The sequence below is a fragment of the Pinus tabuliformis genome, chromosome 3_2 (genome assembly GCF_031772625.1).
Source record: "Pinus tabuliformis cultivar Carrire ecotype Pingquan chromosome 3_2, CPIR1, whole genome shotgun sequence".
NCBI classification, from domain to species: domain Eukaryota; kingdom Viridiplantae; phylum Streptophyta; class Pinopsida; order Pinales; family Pinaceae; genus Pinus; species Pinus tabuliformis.
The window spans coordinates 1,290,115,968-1,290,127,219 of record NC_142302.1 but is presented as its reverse complement, the minus strand read 5'-3'; positions in this window follow the sequence as shown (position 1 = coordinate 1,290,127,219).

The window sequence follows — 11,252 nt, the reverse complement described above, 5'->3', positions numbered from 1 at the left end:
ATCTTCAAGCATTTCTAGATTATTCAAATAATATGAACATAGAACAAGAAAATGTTTATATGAAGTTATTTGTCCAATCCCTTGAGGGAAATGTTAGAACCTGGTTTAGGCAGTTACCTGCAAATTCCATTAGGTCATGGGAGGAGTTAACGAATATGTTCAAAAACCAATGGGGTGTGAAGAAAGATTCTCTTTAATTTTTTACTAAGGTTGAGGAACTGAAATGAAACTTTGGTGAAACTGTATCTAACTTTATTAAAAGGTTCAACAAACTTTACCATAAGATTCCCCCTGACTGCAAACCCCCTGTAGTGGCAGCCAAATCTAGGTTTTCAAAATCCTTTGAAGATGATTTTGTTGTAATTTTAAGAGAAAGAACTTCTAGGACTCTTGAAGACATGCAAACTAATGTTATATAGGTGGAAGCAAAAAGGGTTGCCTCAACCACCTTTAAAGCTAAAGAGGAAAAGGCTCAAAAAAAGCTTAAATCTAGTCAAGAGGCCTCTACTTCTTCAAAAACTAAAACTTAAGATTCCAAAATTGATGAGATCACTTAACTTCTTAGAAACCTATCAAATAGAATTTCCAAGATTGAAACTCAACCCATAATAGTTCAACAGATGGTCACTCGACCTCGAAATCAGAATCAAGGTCAATACAAAAGAGCTCCACAGCTACAAATTCTTCAAAGACCTAGTAATGATCAGCAGGTTCCAACTCCTTTGTTGATAGATGATCAACAGCCTGATGATAATACCATGACTATCACTGAAGACGTTAACAATATGGATACCTCTTATGGTCACACCACTATTGTTCCTCTTTCATAGAATAAACAAGTTCAAGATGACCAAGATTTCTCATAGGTTTCCAAATTCCATGTCTTCTTTGAATTCCTAGTTGCAGAACTAAAGATATGATCTCAGACCTAGACCTAGACCTAGAAGACACCCTAAGGAACCTCCAATAATTGAACCTCATACCAAAGATGTTGAAACTCAGACAACTACTATTCGACCATTAAGTCAGTCAACTGATACAACTCAAATTGATAAAATTGTCTTAACTACATTTAATGTTTAAAAGGAGTTAGAAAGAGTTAAGATCCCTATACCACTTTCAGAACTTTGAAAAAACCCTGGATATAAAAATCAAGTTTCCAAATGGATACAAAACATATCTGTTGATGCTAAAAGCGATGTAATTAGCCTTCAGGATGAAAAACCAGTAGTTATCTTTGGTCCAAGCTCAGATATGATAAATAATATAGTACCCCTTTTCTATGTCACACTAAAGGCAAATGATTCCATGTTATACAACTGTATGCTTGATTCTGGAGCATCACATAATCTCATGCCAAAAACCATCATGGATCATTTAAATCTTGACATAACTAGATCCTTTGAAAGAATAGCTTCGGCGTAAATCACATGTAGACATACATTTGTCGACGTGTTTCGAACCAACTAGTGTGGTTCATCGTCAGGACAAGTTGAAGAAATAGATCCAGCTTAGCATGATAAATAATCTGATCAGAGTCTCCAACGGCTAAATCGGCTAATTTTGACCTTAGGATCGAGGTCAAATTCTTATTTATTAATTTAATATTATTATTATAGTTAATATTATTATTTTTCTTATGGAAATAAGTTAAATTAGGTAAAATGGTTGGTTTTAAAAGGAATATATTTATTTATTTAAATTAAAATTAATATATATATATATATATATATATTAGGTTATTTTTCCAGGGGAAAAAACGGTAACCTTTTATTTAAAAAATGAAAAGTTACACTAGCAGATGCATTGAAGCATTTCCATGAGCTACCCATTTGGGCTCGAGTGCTTACGCACCTCACGCAACGTTAACAAGCTAACGTGCAAAAAGAAAAAGAATGAGAGAGGGGAAAAGAGAAGAGAGAAAGAGGCAAAAAACTGATTCCGGCAGTGAGTAAAAAAAAAACTCACGCTTCAAGTTTTTCTCCCCTTTTTCTTTTCGACCTTGCGCCACTCTCCTTGAGTGGGCTCGATCGAGGCTAAGACTAACTGTGTTTCTGCTTTTTGTGAGGCTGTTTCCTTGTCTCAGTCTGAAGTATCTGAGTGGTGATGTCGTTTGATCCCTCCCATGCTTTGTTCCTCAATTGCCTTCTCTGCCTGATTTGGGTGGAGCCGTGAAGTCTTGTTTTCTGATGTAGTTTCCTTCTGAGTCTCCATTTCTTGGGGTACTTCTGCATTCTCTGCGGGGGTGTCTTCCTCTTCTGCTTCTGATTCTTCATCATCTGAGTTAGGGGGAGGAAATTGCCATCCTTTCCTCTGCTTCCCTTTCTGCTTCTTTTTACTATTTGCTTTCTTGGCTTCTGGACATGTGCTTTGTAGATGCCCTGTCTGCCTGCATAGCCTGCATCTGAAGGCGGTATTTTCATAGTCTAGTGCTTGCAGCCAATTTTGTTGTTTGTAGATCAGCCTTATGTTGTCTGGTAGCCCTTTGCTTAGATCTACTTCCACACAAATGCGTGCGAAAGTGTATACCCTTTCATCAATCCTCTCCAGATCTGTTTTGATATATCTCCCTATGTTGTTCCCAATCCCTTCCAGTACTTGTTCACTCCAAAAGTGAAGGGGAAGGTTATAGAGACGGACCCAAACCGGCACTTTGGATACAGTCATGTTGTTTGGATTGAAATCTGGGAACCATGGGGTCATGAACAACCCCGATGTTCCCCAGAACCAAGGACCATCTCTAATGATTGTGTCTCTGACTTCCGAGGTTGCAAATCTGACTATGAAGAACCCCTTGGAGCATAAATGTATATCACATTCCATGGTCCAAGTGGTGAAAATCCAATGAAATAGATCTGTTGGTTTTGGCCAGAAGCTGTTAAAACGACAGATTAGGGCCTGCGTTTCATAGGACTTAACGAAATCATCAAGTCCTGACGAATCAAAGTTAAGGGCTGGGGTTTGCCCTAGCTGATCTACTATGTATGGTCTAGGTATATATCTGCCTTGATCTGGAGAGGACCCTGAATCTTTGTTGCCCTGAAGAATATTTTTATAGGAGGAGCCTCCCTTGGGTTATTGCTGAGGAGCTGTCTTTTTCCCCTTGTCCCCTCCTGGGGAGCTTTGCTATCCCTGGGCCAAAGCCCCTCCTCTCATCCTGTGGTTTAGGACAATGGTTGTTTCTGGACCGATCTCATAACTTTCCAGGGTTCTATTATCCTGGAGGGACCACCTACCACTGACCAGATATTGTAGCTGGACAGGACATCCCGTCAATGCCCAGATTTGTTGTTTCAGCTGCATGATGGTGCTATCTGCATGAACCCACACTAATCTAGATTTCCCCTCTAGGGTTTTAATGAAAATCTGAAAGTGTGTTATTGTTACCTGTGACCTGGGTTTCGGCTGGGTTCCTGATCCGCCTGAGCCATTGTCGCTGCTGATCTGCCAGTGCTCTGTTTGTGAATAATCTTCCAGATCTGACCTCTTTGTGGGTCGTTCTTCCATTTGCATGTCGATGTCTGTAGAAACTCTGCTCGATCTATGAATCTTGCCCCCTATCTGCTGCCTGGGTTCTATCTGTTCTCGAGGATTGGCCAGATCCAATAGATCCGGCCCAGATCTATACTGTTTGAGCCAATCCGTTGGGAGAGGGGGCAGATCTGCATCGTGCAGTCCCCCTGCAGCGATCAAAACAGTTGGAAAAGCCGTAAATCCCAACCCGTCCACACTCTGGGCCTTTACATTTTCTTTAACCCGCCTGAAGTCGTACCTTTCGACGGAGGCTTCGTCCTGGAGTCTTTGAGGGAGCGCGAGGGAAAAGTTTTCGCCTGGATCCGACCTGGGAACTTGCTGGTCGCCGACAAGAGAAAGCCTGTAATGTCTTGAGGGATCATACGGCACGGGGAAGGCTGCATGCCAGAAATGAAGCTCCGCAGCTTGAATCCAAGACGATTTTTGCTGTCCCTGCTTCATTTCCACCGCTCCCAGCACTTGCTCCGACCCGCAGACCCTCCAGATCTGGCCCCATTGCGTGGATCTGAAGCTCGAAACGGCCCTGTGAATGCACGTGATCGGCGAGGGTTATATATATTAGGTTATTAAGGTAAAAGTTAGGATTAATAATTTCAATGGTTGGTTTGAAACTATAATTTATTTATTTATTCAAATTATTAAATAATTATTATTGGTATTATACATATATATATATTTAAATTAAAATCATAATATTAGGTTGACTAGTATTTTTTATTCAATAATAATTCAATGGTTAGTTTATTTATATGGAAGTTAGTTAAAATATAATTTTAAGGTTAAAGATGTAATTATTTATTTAACTTATATATATTCTATAATTAAAGTTATAATATTAGGTTATTAAGGTAAAAGTTAGAATTAATGATTAGATTAAAAAGATAATTTAATTTATTTATTTAAATTATTTAATAATTATTATATATATATATATATATATATATATATATATATATATATATATAAATTAATCATAGGTTGAGAAAGTAATTAAATAATTTATTTATTAAATATATATAATTTAAAAAGGTAATTTAATAATATATTTAAAAATAATAATAATAATAAATTAATAAATTAAGCTAAAATAATGTAAGGTTAGTTTAAAAAGGTAATTTATTTAATTATTTATTGCTAATATTATATATATTATAATATTAGGATGCTAAAAATAAATAAATAAATAAATAAATAAAATAATAATACTAATATATAAAAAAAAAAATGGAGGGGCAGAAAAAATGACTAAGAAGAGAGTGTTGGAATCCAGCACCTACTGATTTTCCAACCATCATCTCTACTGAGATTGCTCGGCCTCTTCTCAATCTCAATAGCTTCCCTCAATTTACAATGGTAAAACAGAGCGACTTTGGCAACAACCTTGGCCTCCTCAATACACACCTAATGCTTGGTCTTTTCCACATGCTCTGCTAATGCTGAGGACCTGGATCTCCCATGTCTTAGGTCGGCTGCATGCTCGCAGATCCTTTGATGGATGGAGCGTCCTGTTTCCCCAATATAGGGGGTCCCACAAGAACAAGGGATCAAGTAGACACCCTTCATGTCCTTAGGGTTAACGGGATCTTTCACTGATCGGAGGGAATTGCGAATGGTGTTGAGGGGCCTAAAGGTTGAGGGAATATCATACCTTTTAAGGATCCGAGCAATCTTGTCCGTGGTTCCTTGAACATAGGGAAGGTGGACACCTGGACGATGCTCTTTTGGCTCTTTCTTAATTAATGCAATTTTTGAGGCTCTCTGGAAAGCCTTCTGACCTAGGCGTCTGCTATATCCATTCTCCACAAAGACACTAAGGAGATGGGATCTCTCCTTATCAAAGCTCTCACTATCGGAGATCCTAAGGGCACGAGTAGCGAGGGTGTTCAGAACACCCATCTTTTGAGCAGGGAAATGATGGGAATCAGCATGAAGATACTGCTCAGTATGCGTTTTCTTACAGAACACAGAATGGGAGAGAAATCCATCCTTATTCACCATCGTAAATTGAGGGAAGCTATTGAGATTGAGAAGAGGCCGAGCAATCTCAATAGAGATGAAGGTTGGAAAATCAGTAGGTGCTGGATTCCAGCACTCTCTTCTTAGTTGTTATTTCTGCCCCCTCCAATTTTTTTTTTTTTTATATATATATTAGTATTATTATTATTATTATTATTTTTTTTTTATTTTTTTTTAGCATCCTAATATTATAATATATATATTATTAGCAATAAATAATTAAATAAATTACCTTTTTAAACTAACCTTACATTATTTTAGCTTAATTTATTAATTAATCAATTAATTAATTAATTTATTATTATTATTATTATTTTTAAATATATTATTAAATTACCTTTTTAAATTATTTATATATATATGATTATTAATAAATAAATTATTTAATTACTTTCTCAACCTATGATTAATATATATATATATATATATATATCTATATATATATATATAAAATAATAATAATAATTATTAAATAATTTAAATAAATAAATTTAATTATCTTTTTAATCTAACCATTGATCCTAACTTTTACCTTAATAACCTAATATTATAACTTTAATTATAGAATATATATATATATATATATATATAAAAGTTAAATAAATAATTACATCTTTAATCTTAAAATTATATTTTAACTAACTTCCATATAAATAAACTAACCATTGAATTATTATTGAATAAAAAATACTAGTCAACCTAATATTATGATTTTAATTATATATATATATATATGTGTGTGTGTGTGTGTGTGTGTGTGTGTGTATAATACCAATAATAATTATTTAATAATTTGAATAAATAAATAAATTATAGTTTCAAACCAACCATTGAAATTATTAATCCTAACTTTTACCTTAATAACCTAATATATATATATATATATATATTAATTTAAATTTAAATAAATAAATATATTCCTTTTAAAACCAACCATTTTACCTAATTTAACTTATTTCCATAAGAAAAATAATAATATTAATTATAATAATAATATTAAATTAATAAATAAGAATTTGACCTGAGTCCTAAGGTCAAAACTAGACGATTTAGCCGTTGGAGACTCTACTCAAACTATTTATCATGCTAAGTTGGATCTGTTCCTTCAACTTGTCCTGACGATGAACCACACTAGTTGGTTCGAAACGCGTCGACAAATGTATGTCTACATGTGATTTACGCCAAAGTTATTCTTTCAAATATTATGGATCACAGAAGCCTCAATTCAACTATAACTAGATCCTATCACAATTTATACACCTTTGATTCCAAGAGGGTACCTTTTCTAGGATTGATTAAGGATTTAGTGGTCACTCTTGCCCAAATCCTAGTAAAAATCATAGTATTAGATATAGTTGTCACTGATATCCCTCCCAAATTTGGAATGCTCCTTTCAAGGTCTTGTTGTGCCAAATTAGGGGGAACTCTTCATATGGACATGTCTTATGCCACTATTCCAGTTTATGGGGGAGAACAACTTAGGTTGTATAGAGAAGTTAGATTTGTGCACACTGTATGCAAAATATATCAACCAAAGAACCACCCCATCTATGTTATTGATCAAGATTTTGGCTTCTTTCAACTCTCTTCAAATCACATACATGAATCTCAAGTAAAAATTGAAGATGTAGTTGAAAACCCTATATAAAATCAAACTGATGTGTGGAAGATGTTCTTTGATGGTTCTTGTACAAAAGATGGAGCAGGGGCTGGGGTAGTACTAATCTCACCAGAAAAGGAAAACATTACACAATCATGTAAACTTGATTTTGAAGTTACCAATAATGTAGCAGAATATGAGGCTTTCCTTCTAGGACTACAGTTAGCCAAGAGTTTAAAGGTACACAACCTGAGTGTTTTCACTGACTCCGAACTCATTGTAAGACAAGTTAGAAATCTTTGCCAAACAAAGCATCCTAGGCTTAGCTCTTATCGAAATGAGGTTTGGGATTCCATTGAAAATTTCTTTGATGCCTTTAATATAACTTATGTCCCTAGAAATGAAAATATACATGGAGATCCTTTGGCTATCTCTGCAAGCTCATTTAAGATTCCTGATCAAACACAAGTGTTATACCAAATCCAGGTCAAATACAGGCCATCCATACGAAATAACCAAAATCATTGGTAGGTACTTGAGGACGATGAACAACTAAAATCTTTCCTTCAACTTGTAGGTGAATTTTATCTTCTGCAAATTGATGAAGACAATCTTGACATGATTAATCCTCAAATTAATGATGATCCAGAACTAAACTCCAAGATTGCAGATCATGACATCATACAATTATCAAACAACTTCATTCCTAAAGGGTTAATTCCTTTAGAGAAATTATTCAATTATAATGATGTCCCTCGAAACCCTCCATCCATCTCTCCTAAAGATGACATTGAAGAAATCAACATTGGAACTCAAGAACAAGTACAAAATATAAAAATCTTTGCATCTTTAACCCCATAAATTAAAAATGAATATCTTAAGTTACTTTAAAAATACAAAGATGTTTTTTCTTGGTCTTATGTTGATCTTAAAACTATGACACTTCCTTCATTGAACATAAGATCCCATTAAAAACTAAAGCTAAACCCTACCAGCAAAAGCTCAAAAGAATTGACCCAATTCTTCTGCCAACTATTGAGAAAGAGCTTAAGAAAATGTTAGATGCACAAATTATTCTTCCACTAAGATATTCTAATTGGATTTCCAACCTAGTATCTGTCAGGAAAAAGAATGGTGAAATTAGACTTTGCGTTGATTTTAGAAACTTAAATAAAGCATCATTAAAAGATAACTATCCCTTACCTAAAATGGATCAGTTACTTCAACAAGTTTCTGGAGCTAACATACTTTCTATGTTAGATGGTTTTTCTGGTTATAATCAGATTATGGTCGACAAAGAGGATAGGGAAAAGACTGCCTTCACAACACCTTGGGGTACTTTCATGTATGCTAGGATGCCTTTTGGTTTGACAAATGCAGGAGCTACATTCCAAAGAGCTATGGATATAGCTTTTGTAGGCCAGGTAAATAAATTTATTGTTATTTATCTTGATGATCTTACAGTCTTTTCTAATTCTGATCAAAAACATTTAAAGCACTTGATGAAGGTTTTTGAAAGATGTAGGAAATTCGGAATATCATTGAATCCAAAGAAGTCTCTATTTTCTATCACAGAAGGGAAATTGCTTGGCCATATAATTTCTAAAAATGGAGTAGTCATTGATCCAAACAAAGTATCAGCCATTCAGACATTATCATTACCAAGAAATAAAAAGGAAGTTTAGGATTTTCTTGGTAAAATCAACTTTTTAAGAAGATTCATACCCAATTACACTGAAATTGTCAAAGATATAACTGATATGCTTAAGAAGGGTCATGAAGTTAAATGACTATCTCTTCCAAACATGCATTTGATCAAATAAAAAAAGCTATTTCTGAAGCTCCAACCTTGGCCAGTCCTAATTATACAAAACCATTCAGTATATTTTCCTTTGCCTCTAAAACGACCCTTGTTGTTGTTTTACTACAAAAGAATGAATATTCCCATGACCAACCTATAACCCTTTTTAGCAAAGTCATGAGAGATGCGAGCTCAAATATGACATAATTGAGAAACAGGCTCATGCCCTAGTCCAGTCTTTGAAATCTTTTAGGATGTATGTTTTACACTCAACCATCATAGCCTATGTCCCCAACAGTGTTGTTAAAATTGTTCCCACTCAACCAGATGCTGATGGGAGAATAGGTAGTTGGATTACTCATATTTTGGAGTATGATCTAACTATCAAAACCACAAAGTTAGTAAAGGTTCAAGGATTAGCTGAGCTTCTAGCTCAATCCAACTGCAAAGTACTAGGCATCAACTCCATTTTGGAAATACCAGTGGAGAATCCACAAGAACCTTCCCAACATTCAATTGACAGGAATCCACAAGAACCTTCTGTCTATGCAGAAGGGGAGAATCCACAAGAACCTTCCCAAAATTTAAATGAGAAGAATCCAGAAGAATCTTTTGTCTATGCATAAGGGGATAATCCACAAGAACCTTCCCAGCATCCTGAAGAAAAGAATCCAGAAGAACCTTTACCTTCAGAATAGACCATTTCTGTACATATTGATGAGAAAATTATTTTATCAAATTGGTATCAAGATATTATAAATTTCTTGATTAATTATGAATGTCCTGCATCATTTTCCAAAAGTAAATGTAAAACTCTCAAGTTGAAAGCAATCAAATACTGTATCATAAATGTAAATATGTACTGGAAAGACCCACTCAATATATTGTCATTATGTTTAATAGATTCAGAGATAGAAGGGATCATTGATCAGTTTCATGCAAGATTTTTTGGAGGTGATTATGCTTGGAGAGCAACAAAATATAATATATTAAGGGAAGGATTTTATTGGCCAACATTGTTCTTACAATTAGGAGCAAAGGTCAGAAGTTGTGTCCCTTGTCAAGTGTTTGCTAGTAATAAAAAATTGCCAGCTCTTCCACTAATCCCAACACTGGTCTCAGCACCTTTTCTCTAGTGGAAATTAGATTTTATTGGAGAGATTCATCCTACTTCAAGTAATCAACATAGATGGATCCTCACTGCAACATACTATTTTACTAAATGGGTGGAAGCAATTCCAATAAGAAATGCTACTGATGCAGTAGTGATGAAATTCATTGAAGAAAACATTTTATCCAGGTTTGGTTGCCCAATCCAGATTATTATTGACAATGCCACAACATTTTCAAGTGTTAAAATAATTGAATTCTGCCATAAATATTAGATTTTGTTACACCATTCAACTCCATATTATCCTCAAGGTAATGGTCTTGCAGAATCATCTAATAAAAGTCTGCTAAAGGTTATCAGTAAAACTTTAGCAGATCATAAAAATAGCTGGGACACTCATCTAATTTATGCAGTTTGGGCAAACAAGATTACTCCAAAGAGATCTATTGGAAAATATCCTTTTCAGTTAGTTTATGGGAAAGATGCCATTTTCCCTACCAACTTGGCTTTCCCTGTTTTAAAGTTTCTATAGGAAATAACTGATGAGCCTAATGATTTTCCAAGGAGGATAAATCAAATCATTGAACTAAATGAGAATAGAGATGAGGTACAATACAAATTGAAAAAATATCAGAATAAAGTGAAAAGCCTGTTTGATAGAAGAGTTGGGGAAAGGGACTTCAAAGAGGGAGATTTGGTTCTAAGATGGGATTCTAGAAGAGAAGACAAAGGAAAACATGGAATGTTTGACAACCTATGGTTTGGACCTCTAACTATTGCTAAAGTAAAATGGAACAACACTTTTGTGTTACAAAATCTAGAGGGACAATATTCCACATTTCTTGTTAATGGAAGGTTTTTGAAGCATTATATTCAATATTGAGAGGTTGAAGTAGGTTTTACTACCATCGTTGTAAAAAGTTTGGTTTTATTTTACTTTTCAACAGTCAGTATGATTTTTACAGCAAAGACTCCATAGCCCAAGGAGAAGGCACATGGATATGCAAGTTATCTACATTCTATAGGAGAAAGCAGTCCCTAGTTGGAGCCAAGGTTGTAGCTCTTTTATTTTTGATAAGTTATCCATTAGTTGAAAAAATTAAAATGCCATAGAAAAAATGATATGTTAGGATATGGACCAAGAAACAAAATTGAAAATAAAAAATTGTTAGGATTTATTATTATCAGGT